General features: G+C 46.2%; 1 pseudogene; it reads left to right on the forward strand.

Moving 5' to 3' along the window:
• Window positions 1-8,511: 8,511 nt before the first annotated feature.
• LOC149867703 (uncharacterized) lies at window positions 8,512-9,301 on the forward strand (annotated as a pseudogene).
• The last annotated feature ends 15,115 nt before the right edge of the window (window positions 9,302-24,416 follow it).

Below are 24,416 nucleotides of genomic sequence, written 5' to 3' on the forward strand. Positions count from 1 at the left end.
CAAATGGATGAGCACAATGGATGAGCAAATGGAGATAGCATTTGGTGTATTGCCCTTAGGCTGGTTCTTTACACAGGGATGAATTTCACATTCATGTCTGTAAAGTGCAGTGGAAGTGCAAAGTACTATTATGTCATTAGTTTCAGCAAGTAAAAGCTTTTATCTCAACAAAAGATAAATGTTTCCATCATTAAAAGTAAAAAAAATGGAACAGCACATTAGAACAAGAGAAATAAAAATTCATAGGCTGGTCTTGTAAACATACATGACTTTTCAAGGCAATGAAGTCAACGTTGCACTCATTAACTAAGATCATCCAAACATGTATTTCAAAATCCTGAATTCATGTTTCTTTATACATAACAGCATTTTATTTAATCTCATTCGCTTGTCAGCATCATTCAAATCCTTTTTGAAATGGGGTGAACCAAAATTAAACCCAATTTTAGAGATGGGGGCACACAAAATGTTCTCCTCTGAGCTTGCTTCTGATTTTCTCATTGTGTCTTGTTTTGTCCAGCTTATTGGACCAAATCTGTTTCACTTTTACATGCCTTAGTGGCACTTACATAGCCACGAAGTGCAATTTTTGGTGCTCACTCTGTTTTCAGACTCCAGTTCCCTTTGTGGTGAAACAGGATTATGTAGGTAACCATTCTGCCTTCCAAAAACAACGTGTGTGTTTTATTTGAGAGTGTGTGGCATACAAGAGAATATAGGTAGTATGCATTAGATAAAAAGCAATAGGATATTTCTATCCCTTTCACTCAGCCATATCCCCTGTGGCCCCACAAGTTTTCCTCTCCTGGCTGCCCCGTGGTCCAGCTTCTGGAGGAGAGCTAAAGGATGCTCTGGGCAATGCAGAGCCCATCACCTGGTGACCACTTCATTGGGAAGTAGATGATGTAGGTGATCTAGAACCAAGTCTCCCACTCCCTAGGTAAGGGCTCTAGCCATTAGGCGACTGTGATAGAAGACAGGAGAGCTACCCTCCTCTCCTCCAACATCAAGTAGTTGCTTGTCATGATTTCTCTCTGGTTAAACTTTTGGAGACTTACAGGGAGTTACATGTGTATGTGAGCAATTCTATTTTGCCTCACAACCTACAGAGAGTAGCCTTGTACTAATGCGCAGAAGGGAAGTGCTCGGCAAACCTAGGAATATGGAAATAGAAATAGAAATTCAAATGAAAATAGAATCTGAACTCTGTGAAAATGCCAACAATTGGACCTACATGGCTTTGGCCACACAGAGGCATCCAGTTTCTCCTGAGAGACTTGCTGCTCTCCCAGCAAAAACCATGTGTGTATAGATGTTCAGGATTTTTCTCCCAGGGCAAAAGGCCACTCCAGGAGAAAAATAACTTGGGAATAACCTGGGTTAAATCACTCCTGAAAGAGTTTCTTCTGGGACAGCAAGTATTGCAGCAAGTACAGCTATACATATTATCTTCTGAGAGAAGCCATAGCACAATCTTCCAGCATCCAACAGTGCTTTGCTCCTACCCGCCTTCCCCGGGGAGACAGTGTGTCACTTGCTGGACTCAACTACTCCATCCGAGCAGGGAGCAGAACACATCTACTTCACAATCCTCATATTGTGCTGCAGGGGACACAGGATGACCCTGAGTAGTCTGGGTCAACCAGTCAGGGCTGCCCTGTTCACTGCTGCCATCTGTCTCCAGGCAGATTTCGGGGGAGGAGGGGTGGTACAGAGCTCACTAAGATATGTGCACGGAGCCCCCTAGCCCAGTGTCAGCACTGCATGCTCTCAGCTCTTCAGGGGCTCAGCATTCGAACGTCTTTTCAGGCATCTCCAGGCAAGTTTTTCTTCAAAGAAAACAAATCTGGGAAAATTCTCCCAGATCATTTGAACACATGTACACAGCCTGTCAGTGCCATTTAAGCATCTTAGGTGAAATAGGATTTGGGCTTAACCTCTTTTGGGCAGTTGTGTCTTCTTCTTTTGTGCTGTGTACACAAGGTAGGTCGGCAGCATTTAGAGGCAGAACAAGGAGGAAGTGAAACAAACAATAGCAACTTTTCTCCCGTCTTGTCACTTTGTCCCTGGCTGGTCTTTGTGCATCTGCTACTTCCAGGTATAGAACATTGGTGAAGTCTTTTCAGTAAAATTAATGGAAACATTTTCATAGATGTTAATGGGGCCAGAATTTCACTTTTAGCCTTTTACCTCGGGTGGTGGAGATATATCATTCCAGTGCAGAAGATCCCAGGTTCAAATGTCACGCCAACCTCAAGGGAAGTCAGTTACATACACATCAGCTGCTTGGACAGTATCACGAGGTCCAGTCCTGAAACTTGCCACTAGGCAAAAGTCCCACTGATTTCATTGAAACATTTCCTTTTCAGTTGAGGGAGTCAGGATTTGTTCCATTCTAATTTTCACATCCCTTTAAGGTAGCCCAGCATCCTTTTCACTATTTCCTTTGCTTCCCACTGAAGAGACATTTACATCAGATTGCCCATGTTGACCATGAGACCTTGAAAAAGTTCAGTGAATTCCAAATCCATCAATGCATATGAGTAGGTAAAATGACTCTGCCAATATACATGAATTATTTTGCATTTGTCTGCACTGAAAATCATGAGCCATCGTATTGTCCAATCATCCAGTTTTACTAGGTCTCTCTGCATTTCCCCTCAGTCCTCTGTAGTTTCTTCCATTTCCCCACCTAATTATTCACCTTATTTCCCAATCATTAAGAAATATATTGAAATATATATTCTCATCATTACAGAGTCACCCAGCTTAAGGCTGCACTGGATTTTCCCATTATGCACTTCACTGTACTAGGAATGCAGCTCTGAAGGGGTCAGTAAAAATTAATTACTCCAACATACATTTAGTACATCAAGAAAAAAAGAGACAAGGAAAGTTTGTGAGAGAATTAAGCTTTCTCATCCTAGCCGTTGACACAATGAGCTGCTGTAATGTGGGGCCTATAATATGCGCTGAGCTTTATGGTCTGTTAAACAAATTGCAAACTTATTTAACAAACAGTCCAACACTAAAAACTCTCCCTGCATAGGACTCCCACCTCACTCCAGGTGAGGATGAGTTGAGTATGCCTGCAGCATTAGCTTTCTTTGTTTGCTTCAGTCTTCATTTTACCTAGGAAGAGCCCTGCAAATCTGATTCTGTGATTTTGCTTCTAAAAAACTTTGTGACATTTTCTGTTAATTAGATTTAAACTACTGAAGTGACACTAAACTGGGATTGGGATTCTGACAGCTCCCTGATAGAAACAGGAGGTCAAATCCTATTGAAATGCATACCTCCCTGTTTGAAAATCCCGGCCTAAGTGAATATTCCTGGTGCATTTTGTGTAATCACAAAACGTTCTCTCTTTCACCATAGTTTTGGCAAGTCGATACTGCTGCGGACAGAGAAAGTACCAAGGACTGAGGTTACATTGGAGGAGGTGCTGAGGCAGAAATTGAGTGTGCTTTCAGTGAACACAGTTAAATCCCAGAATCTCTGTGGAAGCATTTTCTAATAGATTAATCCATTTAGAGGTTTCTGCAACCTCCAGACAAGCTAATCAGGGAGACGTTGTTTGTGCAATGATTTTTGAGGCCCCCTCTTTTCTATATAGGGACCCAGACCAGCTGCCTTTGAAGTCAATGGAAACACCCCTATTGAGTTCAATCAATCCTTAAGGCAGTAAGCTCTTTATGTATTTGGGGAGAAATTAGCCTTTAAAGGAGGCAATATTTGTGTAGAAGTCACTGGAAATGTCAACTAGGTTACGTCTCCAGGGTTTTGCACTGCTATTTGTGGCTTCTGGTTCTTTAGGGCAATCCTTATCATTTCCCTGGGATGGGTTGAGAAACGTGCTGTAGATGCTTCATCTTCTCATCTAAGAAAATTAGCATTTTGTTTAATCTGATTCCCTTGTGGTATACAGCATTTCTGTAGCATCTGACAACAGTGGGGAAGGTTTAGCCAGAGCGAAATCACTGAAAATAATGGTAAACGGATACATTGCCATCGGGGCAGCTTTTTGTCCTGATATGCTTGAACAGGTATCTTAACATTGGTAAGATCTTAACTATGTCACTGACTACACAGTATTTGTGATATTGTTGGACAGCGGGAAAGCATTTACAGAGTTCCTTCCAGCACCGCTCGCTTACTGGAAATCAGTTCAGTGGTCTCTGCCCTTTCCAAAGAAAGTTAATGGTTTCTATGGCCTTTCCTCAAGTAGGATTTATGGTCCTGCATGAATGCTGGGTATAGCATTTGAGACGTCTGGAGTCACCCACAACACTGTCACACGCATTAAGCTGCTTGAGTTGTTATCCTTAGCTCATGCTGAATGTTGTGTACCTAGTCTACATGAGACTTTTCAGATCTGATAGCTAACTCGAACTACTGCATTCCCAAATCCAATTCCAGACACCGTCGTTTTGTCAAAGCAAGAAAGTGTCAGAAAACCCAGGTTCTTTTAATGGTTCTGGCATGGATTTTCAATGCAAATCTTCAGCAAGTAATTTTTGTATGCCTCACTTAAGATTTCCATAAAATGATAATACCACTTATCCACATTGCAGAAGTGCTGAGAGACTGTTAAGAAGTTTGTAAAGTACTTTGGCACGCTTGGATGAAATGGATAGACTTAGTTAGTATCGAGTATTTTATTGATACAAAAGTTGTCAAGCCACAGGTACTGGTTTTTAAAATTAAAAATGGTTTTAGTATGGCAAAAAATGTTCATTTATATAGTGACAGACAATCACTTCCAATATGGTACAAAACACATTTTCCCTGATATGTACCTCAAAAGGGAATTCATGTGGAAATGCTTATCATGGCCTAGAGCCTTTTCTAAAGCTGCAAACAAACTTATAAACCAGTCACAACATTTAAGCTACAGAGCTGACAACTAAGTATACGCTGTACATTTGTATCGTAACACTTTATCATCTTAGCATAATGCTAACTGTTTCAAGATTTTATAATGTAATTATAATGCCATTATGGAAGCAAAACAGTGTCTACACAGCTTTGTCGAGATCGCACTATGACACCAGGATGAAGCAGTGTCAATGAGCACTTAGGGAGGCAATGCTAGGTTGTCAAAACGAAGCAAATGTTGCTGCAAAGCTTTGTACCGCTGCAGCCTTTAAGAAGCGAGTGAAAAAGATACACGAGTCTACGAAGATGACAGGATGCCCAAATTAGATAAAACAGTGTCAGTGACACTTCGTTTGAATCCCGTCATGAATGGGAACTGTTTCTGTATTTGCGATTTGTTGTTTTTTTCAAACAAGTCAGTCACAATAAATGACAATGTTTTGACAGTTTCCTACTGAACTGCACGATGATCACTTGACTCATATTTTCAAGAAAAAAAAATCGCCCTCCAAAGAGATCTTACCGTCAAAATAAGAAAAGTGCCTCCATAAACACAGCGTTCTTGGGGCCAATACTATTCACTGTCAGTGAATCACTGTCAATGATTTCCAGAGCAAGGCTCTAACTTTTATTTTTATTTTTTTTTGCACACCATCTCCTTTTCATCACCTTGATTTTTTATATATGTATTACAGTACCATTTTGCAGCTCCAAGCAAGAGTAAGGGTCTCATCCTGCCAGGCACTACACAAACAGTTAGATGCATTCCCAGCCCCAAAGAATTCACAGTGGGAATTCAAGGGCCAGATGGGATTTTTCCATCAAAATATTTTTTTCAAGGAAAAATGGAGCTGCAACAGCAGCCAAGTCTTTTGTCTGAAACTTTCAAATTTTTGCCTAATTCTTTCAATTTTCCATCAAGAAAATCTAGATGATGTTTTGTTTCGGGTCAGGCCTACATTATTCTATGTCTACAACGATTGCCACGGTGCTTTGTGGGAACTGCAATTCAGACATCTCGGGCCACATCCTTCATAAGGCAAAGGCTCCCTGTCTGAACTGCGTGTCCCATGATGCATCACATATCTCCTCTGATTAAATTCCCATGGCACGTCGCAGGAAAGCTAGTCCATCCCGGAAGCCGCCTTATAGAGAGCCACTGGAGTTCATGGGATTGCACCAGAGTGTAAAACAGGCCGGTGTCCGGACATAACTTCCATCATGTCCCACCCGTTGGCTCTGTGTTCATACCAGGTGTCTTGAGTCCAGTTCTTTGCAAATGTACAGCCATAGCAGCCTCTCTATGATAATTTTAATCAGAATACCCAGGCCAAGTGTCCGCACCAATCCATGCTATTTCCTTTCAAGGGGCTCTTTAATTCTTTCACTACAGGTCAAATAAAATCAATCTGGAAAAGAGGGTGCTTCTTGCAAACGCAGGTTTCACTGAACGTGACACTTAGAGATATGCACTCTTATCTAGCCACATTATATTCATGCTTCTGACTCTGCCTCCTAGCACAGACACTTGTAGGTACAAAGGGTTTCTGAATCACAAACCCACCTTTTCTACCCCTGTTTGATCTGGCACAGACAGGATCTCCCACAAAATGCAGCAGCTCCCATAGCAATCCAATGTTGTAAAAACGTATTTGCAAATGTTTTTAAACCATTTTGAAATCCTTGACTGAAAGGCGCAGAATATCATTTTTAAAAATGAAAAATCCTGCCCAGATTTTTAGCAAAGGGAAAAAGACCAAAGAGTCCAGTACAGCTTACTCAGCAGTGTCCCTACGTAGCAGTTTCAGCTTCTTGTAAAATCAAGTGCTGTTTTGTTAATTAATTTAAATCATTAAAGAAACTGCTATCTGAAACGCTAAATCCTTTAATCTAGATGATGGCTCTTTTTGAATATACTTGCGGTATGATGCTGCGGTGTAGCTGGTTAGGGGCCAGGTGGAAATCAGAAAGTCATGGTGCTATTGCTCCCTCTAGTGTAAGTCTTCATGGTTCTTTAAGACAGCTAACACTCAAGAGTCAGGCAGAAGCTCTACCCCAGACAGTGGGGGGTGGGGGGGAAAAGGCCATCATGCTGTCAAATATGACATAACTATGATCTGTTTGTCATATTTGCCATCATTATGACGTGCTGATCTGTTTAGGTCTCTTCTGACCCTAAGCACTATGACACTGTAACATCAAAGGTTGCGTCCCAGAGTCATGCAGTGGAAGAGGATTTCAAAGAGAAGGTCAAACTGGCTGCAAGCTTAAATACAAACTGTGACCAGAGGTAAGTATGGGAGGCCTCCTTCCCCCTTCAAATAGCAACTGGGCCTGCCTGCCATGGATCTCAGTCCCATTACCTCACCAGCACAAAGTAGGGGATATCTAGGTGCATGTAGTGCTGGATCCAGATTGCCCTTGTAGGTGTCTTCATTTAGGCCGCCTGTACCCAGGGAGTGACCCAAACACCTCAGCCTGCATAGAGAGAGGGAGATGCCTTCCGAGAGAAATCCAAAGCACCTGGGTGCTGAGCTGGGAGTTGCCTGGGGTTGGCCAATAGGCATGTCTGAATTCACGCCTTTCTGGAACAAAGAAACCTGACTCAGGGCAGCATATGAGGCACCTCCATCTACTCAGGGTTGGGAGTGCCCAAAGGGCAGGTAATTAATTGGTGGGGGGGAGGTTGCCAATCTTTTGAGTAACAGTCTAATCCAGGGGTGGGCAAAATACGGCTTGCCAATAGGTTCGAGCCGGCCCGCAGGCAGACAACCGCTAACTCATTGGACCTGGCTTGTGCCGCAGCGGAAGTCCCCGTCTGGGCCCATAGCTGAGCCTGGGAGGACGTGGGCATATTGCAGGTGTTAGCGGGAGTCAGCAGGAGTGTGTAGTGTGAGTTGAGTGAGCTAGTGTGCTGGTGTGTACCCCCTCTGTGTCGTTGAAGGGCTCCTGCTCATAATAGGTGGACCCACTGTGGCTCCAATCCTGTTGTTGTTGGACTCCCGCTTGTAGTGGGGTCCGATATTGAAACTGCTGCTTGTTGTGTGTTGGGACTGCAGGACAGGACATTGCGGTTGTACTGAAGGGGTGTTGGTGTGTGCATTTGTAATTGTTTGTGTAGTTGTTGTTTGGTGTGTGTTGAGAAATCATGTTCAATTTGTTGGAGAGCAGGACCCCTAAGACCGGGGTGGGAAACCAGCAGGTTACATGGGGAAAGAGCAAGGATGTCCCCTCCCTCCATAAGGAAATCCTGAAGGTGGGCTTAGCCCATGGAAGGAGAAAGTCTGTGTCCCAGGCTTCTCTGCTGGTGACCTGGAGGAGCAATTTGAAAATGACTGCCTCTGTGAAAACCCCTCGGCCCAGAAGCGACACAGCGCCTTAATGTGGCTACCGTGGCATACAGCACAAACTGCAACTCGAGAACATTTTGAAAAAGCCTCCAAAACTGAAGACCTGAGAGCCCACCTGCGTGATCTGCAAAACAGATACGCTCAATTAGATACAAGCAACGAAGCTCTAAAAGGGCTATACTGAAATTTAGAGGCACAAAATTAACAAAACCCGGCCCCAGAATCAGAGGCCTTGGGTCAGGGGAAGGCCCGCCGAGAGGCCTTGCAGAGTCTGGTCAAAACTATGGCAGAGGATTCAGCTGAGAAGAGTGCAAAAGTGAACCAGGGCCCCTGTATCGCCACTATTGATAGATTGGAAAAAGCACTCCAGGAGCACAGCTTCCAAATTGCGGCTGTGATCCATGAAGACCCCCGTTGGGACCCAGACACTCCTCTCAACCCAGGGGACTTTTTGGGGGAGGATAACTGGGAAAGCCCTGAAAATGCCACAAACCTTTTCCAACCCCAAGAAACCCCCAAAACCGAGAAGGGAGACAATCTAGTGGCAGATGTAAATGTAATTGCACAGGCGTCTACCACCAGGGATGCTCGGGGAACCCCAGCCAGACCACCCCGACCACAGCCCCCCTCAGTGGATCGGATCTGGCTGCATTGGGAAAAACACCGGGTCAGGCAAACTTAAGGACTTTGGCCCAGTGGCTACAGAAATCATTAAATGTGGTACAGAATGAGACTCTGAGCCTGATGGAGTGGCATCGCCTACTGAGGTCGTGTGCCGCTCCTGAGCTTCAGACAGCCGTTCGTCAGGAGAGCGGCTTTGGGAAGGAAGCAATTCCCCGGAGCATTGCGGACATTGGGAGTACTTCGGGGAGAAAAATCTTTTAGGGACAATTTGAGGCCAGCCACCAAAATCTGGGGGAAACTATAAGGGATTACTTGATACGTTGCATGATGCTGGGTTTGCTGTCAGGATCTGTACTGCCCCTGAACAGAGCAAGTAACAGAACATAATAGCAATGAACTACCCCTGCGGCTTTTGGCAGGAGGCGCAGGAGGGAATGTACCCTCCATAACTGGTTTAATGGGACTGCTCAGCGAGACCCTGGTTTAATGGGATTGCTCACCCCATTGAGATTTTGCTCCATGGCCAGGACGCAGAGCGCTTGTCTGGAAAACAAGCAGGGGCGATAGCCACCACACAGCCCACGTGAACCCCAGAGTATGCACCAGATCACATAATCACCTATTCAGATGAAAGTACATATCCAAAACGGGATAGGCATATGGGGGCAGGTATCTACAATCACGAGAGTCAAATTCGTACACAGGAATGAATGGGAACCGCTACCCATATCCGGCGCGGCTGAGGCCAGCACCAGATGGGGATGGCATGTGTATGGTAGTCTGGAAGCTGCTCGTGGATCGTGGGGAGCCCAAGGAGAAATGGGACAAATGGCTGCTGCACGAGTTAATTAAGTGGATGGCAGAGCTTGGTAAAAAGGGGTTTGCATGTTCCCATTCCAACAGGGTCACAGCCGCGGCTCCACCTCTAGGGGAGTACTGAGGGTGCCCCCGTGATAGGACCCATGAGCAGACCATGACCAGGCTCATGGGAAAAAATTAGGGACCCGCATGTGGGATCCAGGAGGGAGACTCCAAATTTCTGTCACGGTGGGAAATCAAGGGCACACCAGCACTATTCTAGACACTGGAGCTGCATTGAACATACTTGGAAAAAGATGGGACCTGAGCCAGGCTGGTACTGAGCAAATAACGCTCCGGTCCTTCATGGGGCAGGAAACTGCTGGGGTTGTATACAGAGGGGTGAACAGTCTTCTCTATCCTGCCGGCCACCCTTCTTGGCTAGTAGGAAGGAACGGCTTTGAGTTGTTGGAAAATATGCATCGGCTGGGATGGTCAGTGCCCACACTGATGTTGAGGCAGAAAAAGGCCAGAAAAGTCCTCGATTCACGATGGCCACCCTCCTGTAGGTAACTGCTCCACTTCTTCAGTACAGAAGAAAAGCACCCCAAGAATGGCAATGATGTGTGCACTGCCACTGCACGTCAGCATTGTACATCTGTAAATATGAATAATCAGCCACTGCAAGGAGTTTTCCTTGGCAGCTTGGTGTGGGCTTGTTTTCTTTTGCAGAAACCACAGTGTGATCCAAGGTGACCGATAGACCATGCGGCCTCGTTACCATCAACAGCATCCCTCTCGGTCTGTGGACCCCAGACCACAACACTTCCGGCCGGCTGGACTGGAAAGTTGTTCTAATATTTGAAACAAGGGCAGCAATTCATATAAAGTTTTAAATTGCATTTGATTAGCAAAATGATATTTGTTAACAGTTATGTGTATTTTGTTTATTTTTTTTTCCTCCCCTCTTCTCTGAGCCATCTGATAAAACGTTAAAATGTTTTGGTTTGGTTTTGATTTGTTTTTTTTCCCCTTCTCTCAAGGATTTAAATGCTATTTAGAATATCAGTATAACAAGATGTGTGTAAAAAGAAACTGCATTCCAAGTCATATTTAATTCAACTTTATTTTAATAAGTGAAGAGACAACTATACCATTGTAACTGTTTAAAGCAACCTTATTATATTATCATCTTTCTCTTCCCCCTAAGGTTTTTCTCTTTTAATTTCTTTTAACTGCCTAAGTTTTGTTTTAACTTCAAACCAGCTGAAGATCACACACCTCCTTTCTATATAGCTGGACCATGGCGTTCAGTAACCCAAACAGTGTAGTGACATCACGCTTGTGTAAGGTTGATGTCAAGGGGAGGAATATGTAGCAAAACCCCCAGTTTTTCTTTTTTTATTATTTAAAAATACACTCTCTTCCCTTCCTCTAACCATTTCTGACTTTTTCTCTGCCCTCTCTATCCCTTATAAGTGATTACAAGTAGTACTAGGTAAGCTAAGTTCTTGTATGCTATTATTGTAATAAGCCCCTTTTTATATTGTAAACAGTGTCCTGTTATATTTGTATTGCTTTTTACTGTTTCATATTGTATTATATTGTATTCCTATCATTTGTGCATTGATTTTTTTATTGTTTCATATTCACATTGTATGATTTAGGCCTGCAGGGTGGGTTGGCATGAGTGATGTCAAGTATCCATTTTGTGCGTCAGGTTCCCATCTTGTCCCCATGCCCTGTTGTGTAAGCATGTTGCAATTATGGTTCACGTTTAAGTCTCTAACCTCTCCCATGTCAGTGGGTTTTCCTTGAATGCCTGAAGCAAAAGAGTGAAGGGGTGAGTGAATGCAATGATAGCAGGACCCCCTATTAAATCACGTCATCATCAAAACCAATACCTGGGCCCAGTCATTGGAACCACCCTCTGCATTCAAGACACAGAAGACGAGGCAACCCAGCATGGTGCCACAGCTGCACATGCGCAGTGTGAACATCTGGAGCCCTCTGGAACAGGGCTGGCCTCACCTGGACAGGCCCTGGCCATAGAAGATCATTGGTAGTCTGCCCCATAAAAAGGGGTAGTGAAGACAGACCCAGTGGGGATGCCATCTCACCTGGACCAGACCTGCTCCACGTCACGCTGCCTATCAACCCAGAGGCCCTGCTGGCAACCCCCTCTGGACAACACCTGCTGGAGAAAGACCCCGACTAGCCATCGCGGACCCCCTCCCAGCCTGGATAGGTAGCTATCACCCTCTACCCCCTCTTCAACCAAGGACTTGGACTCTGTTTCTCTTCTCTACCTGGACTCGAACCCTTCTGCTGAGTCTTTCTCCTGCTGCCATTGTGTGAGTGTGTGTGGGAACCAAGTTGTACAGTACAGTGTTCATTTAATAAAACGGTTGTTTGGACCCCTGAGCTGGGTTTTGCTTTACTGTGGTGTGGCCCTGCTCCAATCTCTGGTCCTTGCCCCTCTGACTTCTGTCTCATTTCTCCCTCTCCTGCTTCTGGCTCAATGCCATCTCCAACACCTGGCCCACGCTCCTGTGGCTCCAACCGTCCTGAGCTCCTCTCTGCCTGCAAACCCGTTTCTTTGCTATTGCCTCGTCCCCACTGCCTTTTCTCCTGATTTCTGCCACTGCTATTGCCTCATCTCCACTGCCTTTTTCCCGATCTCCTCCACTGCTATTGCCTTATCCCCATTGCCTTTTCTCCTGATCTCTGCCACTGCTATTGCCTTATCCCCACTGCCATGTCCCCTGATCTGCCACTGCTATTGCCTTTTCTCCACTGCCTTTTCCCCTGGTCTCTGCCACTTGCTCTTTAGTCACCAAGCACCCCAAGCATAGGTACCACAGGCACCAACACACACACACTGTCACCTGAGCCAGTGTTTAACCTGTGTGTATATGTATATGTATGTATGCATTGTGTATGATTTCATGTCATTATCATTAGAGCATGTATGTACTTGAATTGGTGATAGGTATGCATGTGCCTAAGCTGGTAATCTTGGATGTGTATGTGCCTGAGTTGGTAGTGTGTGTGCATCCACCTAACTGATTTGTGTGTTTGCATATGTGCAGTTGTGTCACACCCTCCCATCTAACAGCGCAATTTTGAAATCCTGAGAGTCGGTCTGACCCCACAGGGCAACAAGATGAGAGAGAAGAAGAGAGAGACAGAGAGACAGAAAGGGAGGAGAGAAAGGAGCGAGAGATGGATGTGGACCTTGACAGGTCACCAAAACTCATGAAGTAGCCCACCCCTGGTCTTGTGATTCCTGCCACTTGCCACCCACACTTCTTCGCACAAGAGTGCCCTCTTCACTGGGCTACACAGCCAGACTCCTGCTTGCTGCTTCTCCTTCTGGCCCCAGGAATCTTGCACTCTTGGCTGCTCAGCAGCCCACCTTCAACAGGAAGGGTAGAAGTTGGGTCACCCCCCACCCAGGTCAGCCTGATCTCTATACCTGGAAGTATCATGGAGCAGGTCCTCAGCAGGTCCTCATTGTGAAGTACCTAGAAAAGAACAAGGTGATCGGGAACAGGCAGCATGGATTCACCAAGAGCAAGTCATTTCTGTCCACCCTGGTTGCCTTCTGTGATAAGGTGACAGGTTCTGTGGATGAGGGGAGACCATTGGATGTGGTATGCCTTGACTTTAACAAAGCTTTTGACATTACCTGCCAAAACTTTTATTAACAAAGTGAAGAAATACAGAGTAGATGAAAGTACCATAAGGCAGAGATTAGGCCTGTGCAGAGCGGATAGCATTCGCTTCGGATTCTGCTGATTTGGCAGACAGTGATTCAATTCGGTGATTTGAATCACTGTCCCGAATCAATTCGGACAAATCTGATTTGGAGATCCGGCTGCCGCCAAATCTGCCAAATCTCTGAATCAAACAGGCCTCATCCCCGCCTGCTCTCCCAGCCCCATCAATGGCCACCCCTCACAGCCCCAGCATCCTGGCTCTTAAAAAAAAAAAAAAAGCCCTGCACTCACCGGCTGCTGCTGGGGGGGGGAAATCCCTGTTGCCCCCCCACTGCCCTGCGCTGCGTGGGGGGCTCTGCCACCAGCCCCCAGAAACCCCAATGGCTGCTTCAGCAGCTGGTGAGTTTTGTTTTGTTTTATTTTTTCTTAAAATACCAGGAGCTGGGGCCAGGTGGGGCAGCCATTGACAGGGCTGGGAAAGCAGGCGGGGGATGAGGCCTGGCAGGGGTCCCCATATAGTTCCCTCCCCCTTTCTCCAGCCTCCCCCCTCCCCGCCCCCTACTTACCAGCACAGAGTCCGAGTCCAGCTCTCTGCGGCAGCGAGCAGGGACTGCCCAAATCTCCGAAGCTCTACGAATCTTTTCCAAATCAATTCAGAGAGCTTCAAATCAATTCGGACCTTTTTATTGGTCTCTCGATTCGATTTGGATTTGGAGATTCGCACCCAAATCAGGCCAAATCTTGTCTGAATCGAATCGGCACCCAAAGCTTTGCACAGTCCTAGTTGATATTTAACTGATTGGATCGTTGTGCTCAAGGAGGAGTCATCCATGGGTCAATAACTAGTTGGGTGGAGGTATCAAATGGGGTTCCCAGTGGTCTGTCCTGGGTCACCACCCTCGGTGTTGCTGGGCCAACCATGCACCTCCCTGTTGGCCCTGAAGGGCTCCCCCTCCTGCCCCCTTCCCCCACTGGAGAGGCAGGCCCTCCCCGACCCTGCCGCAGCCCTGGACCCCCCTTCTGTCCCCTCTCCCCCCACACACACACCCTGCCCCCCATGGACTTACCTATATCCAGCCATGTGTGCGTGCACCCTGCCTCCAATTGCTCTATCCCCAGCCCCAAGCAGCTCCTTGCCAGGGCAAGCTGGGAAGCGGCAGGAAAACTTTGAGGCTGAGCTGACGAAAATCCCGGACATTTGAGCATATTTAAAAAAAACGCCTGGACCGAGATTAGAGGGGCTAAAAAGGGGAGATGCCTGGGAAAACCCGAACGTATGGTAACCCTAGACTCAGTCAAACCCAGAGGATGGATTCTGAGGGACCTGTAACCTCACCGTCTGGCAGTGAGTGTGTTTGTGTATTCTCTGCTGTAGGTAGCTGCTCTCATTGTTGCTTGATTATTATTGCTTATTATTGCTTGATAAATAACATCCCAGTAAACCTGTGTAACATTTGAAAGAACTTCCTTTTCTCTTTATACTATTATATAATTTATCTCTTATACTTAGGATAAAATAAAAAACCCCAAGACATCCTGGGTCTAACAAGTGTCGGGTATGCTACTGGCAGGGGATGTAGATAGATTGAAATTCTTCTGGCTCTGACCTGGATCACAGTGGAAGTCAGGCACTTGACAGCTTGAACCAGATCGCTGCTGGGCATCTAGGCTAGGGACCATTTAATCCCAAAATGGAAGCATGTAATGAAAATATAAGAACTGCCATGTACTGGGTCAGTCCAGGGGTCCATCCAGCCCTGCAGCATCTCTCACACAAGGGCAGAGCAGATGCCGAGGTAGTGAGTGAATAGGAGACGTCCAGAATTTTCTACCCCCTGCTCTTGCCCCATTGCTACTCCTAATGTATTTAAACCCCTCAGGGTTTATGGCCAATAAAAAACACTCAATTTGCATCATTTTGTGAATTAGGCACCTACGTTTTGCCTAAGATCCATTTAAGTGTCTAGTTGGCTGCTTCCGTTCTAATCCTTGGTGTCCAATTGAAACGTCGTCCGATCTGCTGAACCCCCTTCAGGTACCATGTCTAAAGTTGGGGGAATTCAGGGAACAATGCAGAGTTAAGGCGATAAGGCAGTGATTCATTGGATAGAAGAGCAAAGGTAAAATAAAATAAGCCATCTTTGTGGTAGCTGGCATGCATGTCCAGAAGACTGTATTCCCTCCTGCCATGCAAAGGACATTTCTAGAAATCAGAGCCACTAGAAGCTCAGCCTGTGGTGCCATCTCAGCCCTGCTACCTTCCCTGATCCCATTTCCTGCAACTACTCTTATTTTGCTGGAGGATCTGACCAGCTGGTCTGACTTCATTAACTTCCCCTGAGCATCTGTGCCAGTCCGAGGGGTAACGGACCAGCGGGCAATCCTCTCCAGGTGGGCATGTAGCCTGCGCCCTTTGAACATTTTTACAGAACAATAAGCTGAGTGCAGAGACCACTCTGAAGATGAAACCATGCATCTACCACAGATATTTGCATCGTCTCTGGCTATCCTACCATGGCTGAGCACCTCCTGGGAACTGTGGCGCTCTCAAGTCCTGCTGAATGTCTCAATCATAATTGGGAGGACTCAGCACCTTTTACAGGATTCAGCCCTGAGTGCATGGGGGAAACAGCTCGCTGAACAACACGCTGTGTTTATTTAGCCTAATATTCCTGAACTAATTGTGTTTATTAAACGAGCAGAACATTCAATCTTTGCTGAGGACAATCCACCTCCCAGATTTGACATTTAAATCCCCTTTTTTTTTCAGGTTATACAAGTACTAAAAGGAATTTAAAAAAAGACAGAAGAATAAAGTATCTTGAAAATACCTTTGATACCTTGACAGATCCCGAAAAGGCCAAACTTAATTTTATCCAAACAGTCTAAAAATAATTTGCCTTTAGGCAGAAGACAGGGATGAGAAATATCAGCACCCAGGGCATTTTTTTCTCAATACTTTAATCATGTAGGCAGGAACTCACATGAAAAGGCGTCTTGCCAACCACCTCTGCAACACTGAGGTAGTGCTGAATAAGATTTTATCTGCCTGGATTTTATCACAAAAATTATCTGGGAAGGTAATCCAGAGCTGTGTTAGCTCCTTCTGGACACCCTTCCACATCAGCAACTGAAACAGGAAGGAGAACCTAGTCAGTAAATAGCAGAAGGCATGCTGTCTGAGGAACAGATGTGTCTGGAGTCAGGAGATATTTCTGCAGGCAGCATCAGCATCCATGGACTTAGGAATAACCCTTCCCATGGACCCCAGCCATCCACCTGCAAACTTAGCCTACGTCTCTCCTACTCAGAGACAAAACCCACGGAGTTCATTGCCTGGGGCGCTAGTACACATTATCGGGTTTCTCTAGCTAAAGATATTTCCTAGGTTTATTGCACTCTTGCAATGTGCCACAGCAAAAGGCATTACGTTTCTGTTACACAGCGCATTTAAGAGTCAGAATTCGTTGATATCCTATTACTGCTAAAAGCTGCTGGGGGCATCCCATAATAATTTTATCCTCTTGATCTCCTAGTACTAAATTACAGCAGGGGGCAGTTTAGGAATGTATTTAGTGGTTAGTTTATTTTTTTCAGGTGGCTTTTGGTAGGGCTGTGCAAAGCTTCGGTCCCTGATTCAATTTAGCAAAGATTTGGCCTGACTTGGTGGCCGAATCTCCAAATTTGAATCGAATCAGGAGACCCTTTAATGTCTCCAAATCGATTCAGAAAGATTTGGAAAGATGCAGAGATTTGGACATAGACACAGCTTTAAATGTTTTTTCTATATACCTCTAGGTATCAGGTGGCTCGTGAATGCTGCGATGCTGGGGCGTCCACGGGATCGTGGGGGGCTCCCCAGCGTGCTCAGCAGCAGACCCAGAAGTGGAGCGGAAGCACTTCCGGTCCCCTTCTGAGTCTGCCAGAGAGAGCACAGGGGGGCCTCCCCACGCTCCCCTGGCTCGGCAACCGGTGCCTCCTGGGTCTCGGTGATCGCCGAGCCGGCTGATGCGGGCGGAGGCTCCTGCACGCTCCCTGGCGGGCGGGGAAGTACTTCCAGTCCACGTCCGGGTTCACCACTGAGCATGCGGTGGCCCCCACCCGCGCTTCTGTGGGATGCTCCATCCGCCCCAGCATTGCAGTGTTCATGAGCCAGGCCTGGTTTGAGATATGTAGAAAAAACATTTAAAGCTGCACCTATGGCCAAATCACTGATTCTCCAAATCAGCATCGAATCTTCAGACTCAGGTTCAGATTCAGCTGAATCAAATTGGGGACAGTGATCCGAATCAACAAATCAAATCACTGTTCCCAATTTGGGGAAAATCTGAATCAAATATGGCCCATTTCACACACCTCTAGCTTTCGGTTACACTCCTCCCCACCCCCGCAACTTTTCTTCCATTCACCCAGCTATTCATATTCGGGTGCTCTCTCCTGGTGCTGTCCCCAACAAATCTACATGGTATCCACTTTTTCTCCCTCCCATCACTTTGGGAACTGTTGGAGGGGCCAGTGGAGCCCCTAATTTAAAGACCGGAAGAAATTGTTGGCTGCTGGGCAAAGCATCTTTGGATGCTTGCTGCAAACACCCTGGCCAGAGAAAGCCGGGGTGCATGCTAGGGGGACCTTGGGAACCAGCGGGACAAAGAGGTGCTCTTTTTGGGAAGCACTCCCCCTGCACAGGCCAGCAAAGCATTTTTGGGTGCTCTTCCCAAGAAATGTACTTGCGTGGTTCATTTCAGAGCACACCAGTAAGGGGGTTTTCCTTTTTGTAAACCCGTTTATCCATGCAGAGTCATTCATTCATCATTTAAAAACACAACTCAGGCAACACAACCGGATACCATGGAAACACTTAAGACACCTTTAGCGGGCACTGATCCCCAGCTGCCCATCCCCTGGCATAACCGTTTATTCCCCCTCCCATCACTTTGGGGACTGCCGAAGTGACCAGTGGAGCCCCTAATTCGAAGACCAAAAGTAATCGTTGCCTGCTGGGTGAACCATCTTTGGATACTTGCAGGAATCACCCTGGCCAGAGAAAGCCGGCGTGCCTGCTAGGGGACGTAGGGAACCAGGGGGACAAAGGTGGGGTGCTCTTTTTGAGAAATGTGAAAGGCTGGCTTGGCCAGCCCTCACCTCCAGCCTGGAGGGGAGCCCAGGCAGCCAGCATAAGCAACCATGAACAGTTGGAGACGGGGGCATTTGGGCTGAGACGTGGGGGTTTGAACACTCCCTGCGCAGGCCACTAATCACAACCCCGCAAAAGGAAACTTTTCTGCTGGTCAGCGAGGCACTTTTGGGCGCCCTCCCCTGGTGCTCTCCCAGGTAAATCTACATGGTATCCACTTTTTCTCCCTCCCATCCCTTCGGGGCTGGTGGGGTGGCCAGTGTAGCCCTTAATGCAAAGACCAAAAGAAACTGTTGGCTGCTGGGCGAAGCATCTTTGTAGGCTTGCAGCAATCACCCTGGCCAGAGAAAGCCGGGATGCTTGGTATGGGGACCTCGGGGACCACAGGCACAAAGGTGAGGTGCTGCTTTGGGGAAACGTGAAAGGCTGGCTGGGCCAGCCCTCACCTCCAGCCTCGAGTGGAGCTCAGGCAGCCAGCATAAGTCATATGGGGAGGTGTGTGTGGGGGGTGGGGAATTGGGGTGAGACGTGGGGGGGTTTTTTTAGTATGGACTCCCATCATACCCTCTTTTTCCCTCTCCCATAATTTTTGGGCCTGTCGGGGTGGCCAGCGAAGCCCCTAATTCAACGACTGAAAAAAATTGCTGGCTGCTGGGAAAAGTGACTTGGGACGCTTGCAGAGACAGGCAACATTATAGGGAGCCCAAGGGACGCGCTACACCGGTGAGGGAGAAAGATTTTCTAGCACTGAAAGAAGTTGGGTTTTTTTGCCTTCCACTTGGCCAAAGGTTGATGGTCCCCCTGGGTGGACACCCCTGAATGTCCCACCAGTGCCCCAGTGGCGTGTGCTTGCCCCATCACTGCCCTAAATCGGGGGGGGGCTACCTTTGCCTTCCATCACTTCGGGAACTGTTTGGGGTGGCCAGGGGAGTCCCTAATTTGAAGACTGAAGAAAATTGCTGGCTGCTGGGTGAAGCGACTTCGGATGTTTGTAGAGAAGGGCAACGTTGTAGGGAGCCCATGGGACATCCCACATCCATGAGGGAGAAAGATTGTCTAGTGCTGAGAGAAGCTTTTTTTTGTGCTTTCAAAGAGGCATTTGGGCAAAGGTTGGTGGTCTCCTGGGTGACTACCCCTCAAAGTCCCGACACTGCCCCAGTGGTGTGTGCTTGCACCAACAGTGCCCTGAAGCAGTGAGCTGTCAGCAAAGAGCAGGATTGGAGAGAGGGTCATAGTTTCATAGTTTCTAGGGACAGAAGGGACCTGAGCAGATCATCTAGTCCGACCCCCTGCCATGGCAGGAAAGAGTACTGGGGTCAAACGACCCCAGCAAGGTGTTCATCCAACCTCCTCTTAAAGACCCCCAGGGTAGGAGCCTGCACCATTTCTCTTGGAAGCTGGTTCCAGATCCTAGCCGCCCTGACCGTGAAGTAGCGCCTCCCTGATATCTAACCTAAATCTACCCTCTGCCAGCTTGTGACCGTTATTCCTGGTCGGGGAAACAGTGACTCCCCCAATGCCTGCTGATCCCCCCCGACTAGTTTATAACAGGCCACTAGATCCCCCCTCAGCCTTCTCTTGCGGAGGTTGAACAGGTTCAGGTCCTGCAGCCTCTCCCCATAGGGCCTGCCCTGTTGTCCCCTGATCATGCGAGTGGCCTCCTCTGGACCCTCTCCATGTTGTCCGCATCCCTCCTGAAGTGTGGTGCCCAGAATTGGATGCAGTACTCCAGCTGTGGCCTGACCAGCGCCGCATAGAGGGGGAGGATCACCTCCTTGGCCCTGCTCGAGATGCGTCTGTGGATGCATGCCAAGGTGCAGTTGGCCTTCCTGACTGCGTCCCCACACTGCCGGCCCATGTTCATCTTGGAGTCAATGATGACCCCCAGATCCCTTTCCGCCTCCGTGCTGACAAGAGGGAGTTCCCCAACCTGTAGGTATGGTGCCGGTTGTTCCTCCCGAGGTCCTGTCTCTTGCTGGGACCTTGGTGGTCCCATGGGTGCGCACACCCCCCACTGGTGCCTCAGTGTTGTGTGCTATGTACTAACTGGAAAAGGTTTCAGTCCAACAAAAAGTATTTTTAATTAACCTGAATCTTGAACTGCCTGACCCATACAAATTTGCATCCATTCCACCTGGGGTGTAGTGGCCGTGCACCAACAATTGCGTGGATTTCTGAGTGAGCCCAAGCAGCACCTGGCAGAGAAATCGTGGCAGAACAGGCGTAATGGCGGTTTTGCCTGCGTGTGAGAATACACGTTGCAAAACTACCACGATAAAAATAATCCAGCTGGAGCAACTGGCCACACTAAAAATAAAGCATGTTGGAGGCAGTTTAATTAACTGTGATAAATTGAAATCTACCTCAATAAAAAGACATCAACGTGTATTTTCACACGTGACTAAGCTAGTGAAATGGTGATTTTTGCTGCCATTTCATGACGTGTATCTAAGCAACACATAACATGTAGAAGGGCCCCTAGAGATTTGTTCACAAGAGAGGGCAATGCGGCCCTATTGCTGTTTTTGTCAGTGGTCATGGATATCACATAACACAGAGCCCTTCAATTGATTCTTGTTATTACGCTACTGTCCATTCCCCTTGTTAGACTCTTGGATGAATTGACTGCAGCTCTCGGCTTTGAGCCAATGCCTGCTGCAGTTAGAAAAAATGTCTTCTGATTTCACTGGGTTTTGGATCTGAACCCTGCACGCTGATGTCTGCAAGAGTTTCAAATTGCTATGGTAGTTTAACATATAGGCATTTTTCCCTTCTGCAGTCAAACATGCGTCAGACACTTTGTACTATAGGTTCGAATCATCCTCTTGAGCTCTGCTTCCCAAGAAAGCATATGGCCCACCGTGTTAAGACTTCATAAATCTACACTAGTTTAAAATATCTGAATATGAATCATTCTCTGAAGATTTTGGCTATAACAAAGAAGTCCAAGCTCCTTTCTGTGTCCTTTTGAATTTTGACATTATCATAACTGTAAACATAAAAAGCCATCAATGAATATTTAAGATGCATTATTCACTGCTTTTAGGGCAGTTCTTTCTGGGAATAAAGAGTCTCTCTAAAGTTTCTGCAGATTTGTATCTTTTTTACTTTTGAACCTTCACGGACAAATAGCTTGTGAAGATTAGGTTCCCCAAAATAGCAGCACCATCACTTGAATCTAATTAAAACCATTTGTCAGAAACATATTTTAAAATTCAATGAGACCTGTAAAACCAGACTTGAGTTCAAACCACAATTATCTTGCCCTGGGTATAATTAGAATCAGAGGGATTAATGAGCACATACAATTACACTTCTTTTTCCCCACTCAGGTTTTTTATTTTAGAAAAGGAACGAAAGATGTCAAGCAGGGAGGAGGCCGGAAAACAAGAGGAAGAACTACATGTCAGATTACAACAAAATGAGACTGTGATTTTAAAGCTGTGAAGTTTACAAGATAAACAGCACAACACTGTTGGTGTGAGTGAAAGATCTGGCAACATTTTTGTTTGTGAAATATTCCTAATCCTAGAAAACCTAAATGATCTTCCTGATGGTTATGCTTGTAAAGCAAAGATTTGTTTCATAAATTATTCATGCACATTGTAAATGCTTACTCGTGTGAAAGGAGCCATTCAATAGAGTGCAGCAAGATGATGCAGTCATACTGAAGGCTGGAAAATATACATGGAAAAGACACATCCCACCCCCATTCACAATTAGTTGGTCCCTGTGGCAAATGCAGGCAAAGAGCATAAGAGATGTGGGGACAAAGACCACCTTTACACTCCTTTACACTCCTTATACCACCTTTACACTCCTTGTATTGCACCACCCTTCGGCCAAAGGGAGCGTCTGATAACAGCAAGTCTCATGGCTGCTCCCGCTTTATAATGTCCTTTGCCTTCCTCTGTTTCCAATGTGCTCTAGCCATAGCCTGTCCCTCCCATTGCAAGTTAGCATCCCACTTGATAGTCTTCTTCCAGGAGGGACTGAAAGTGAACTGGAAATAATCTGCCTCAACAGCTTTATGTTGGAGAGGAAGGCTTCCTACACAGGGGATACCTCCAGTCAGCTGTTTTCTCTCACTTTACAGCCTCCAGAAAGGTATAAAGCAGTGATTCTCAACCAGGCCTGGGCCTGACAGACAAGTTACATTTACATTATGTAAAACATATATCAGAAAAAACATCTGAAAACAAAAAAGTTTAGCTGTCAGTAAAAAGTTTGCAGATTGACAGTAAAAAAAACCTGTTCTTGGGCTGACAACCCTGCATGAGGGGTGCATTGAGTCTAAAAAGGCTGAGAACCACATACATAAAGGGTCCTAGTAGAGCAGAGACTCAGCCCAGTACATTCCCCTTGACCCCAGGATGAATGGTTCTCTGTCAGTTCCTCGCATTTTGTTTTAAATGTCTCAAGCAACAAGGCTTCCAGTGAAAAACAACCGCTCGTGTTCTGTTGTTTTGGGGCATGTTCAAAACTGCGGCAACACGCTCCCATAAAAGAATCCCCTGGGGATGCTAGAGGATCCTGTAGAAACTGAAACAATAGCCTTGGCATTTTGAGTAGGTATGGGGTCCTTCTGTGGACTGAGCTCCAGTTAATTTATTCCATCACAAGAACAATATTTGGGAAGAAAATCTAATTCCAGTAATTCTTTTTCCCCCAGTGGAGAAAAATCTTTGACAAAACATAGAGGTCTGTTGTCATTCATGTTAATGGCAGGAAAGCCACATCTTTTTAAACTGTTATTCAGTTCATTGAAAACAGGCTGGCTCTCACCAGTAATTATGACTGAGTGAACCAAGCCTGTCCTCTAAAACAATAAGCTTTCTCACTTGGCGCTCTCCTTTTTTCTCCAGAGAACCCTCTGTGTCCCTGCCAGAGCATTGTGGGTTTGTTCTTTAATCATAAAAATTAGAGGCATGAGCGATCTATTAGGTTCCTTAATGCACTGGGTTCAGACAATAGTTAGACAAAATAAACCTTGACTGCTCTTACTACCCCCTGGGGCCTGACTGTCCTCTCAGAGCGATACAACTCAGGAATGACTCCACTGAAGTCAGCTAGAGCTGAACCAGTAGAAAACCAGGGTAAGTGGAGGAAAGCAGCAGCCTTCAATGACAGCAAGAGTTGTGTTCATAGAATCATAAAAAGTAAAGCTAGAAGGAGGCTATATGGTCCTTCACATCCTGAGAGCGTGGGTACTTCACTTTCAGATACGACTGAACCAACTCAACATCTGGGAAAATGACACTAGGTAATCTATGGGTCCTACTGTAAGATCCAAAGGGCGGGTACCAACATCCGTCAATGAACTTGAAAACCAGGATCTACCAGAAAGCGGTTCAGAAGATTTATAGGAAACCTACAGATAAAATAAGAGTCAGCAGAGAAAATAACTTACTCTGATTCCTTTCCTGCCCCATTTCTGATCCTGTGGGACCTTGAAGTTATAAAGGTTACCTCTTTCCATTAGCCTTTCCTTCAGGCCCTTGCCACATTACCCACAATTACTCACATGTTTCTTGTTTTACAAACTGTGCTTTGCAGGAAACGCTGGGCAGGCCAGTATTCAGCGAACACTGTCACAATTAGCTGTGCTAATTGCTTGCAGCCTGTTTACTCAGCATCCTTCATTGTGCAGGTTGGTGAGGAACAGCTCACTCTTCTGTGTGCCTGTCCAAAAGGACTTCAAACATTTACTAAAAACAGCCAAAGCCAACACAATTACTATTTTTATACATTTACTGCCCCAAGTCCCCTGATCTAAATGATGACGGCACTTCCATTTAGCTTTATCGCTGCTGTCTCCTCCACTACTTCTGTTTTACTCATTTTTGATTTAGTTCCTTTCAGTCTCTCCGTCCAATGGTGCGCCATTATTACCTCTGTATTCCACTCTTC

Source organism: Crocodylus siamensis, chromosome 4 (genome assembly GCF_052110815.1).
Source record: "Crocodylus siamensis isolate JL-2025a chromosome 4, ASM5211081v1, whole genome shotgun sequence".
NCBI classification, from domain to species: domain Eukaryota; kingdom Metazoa; phylum Chordata; order Crocodylia; family Crocodylidae; genus Crocodylus; species Crocodylus siamensis.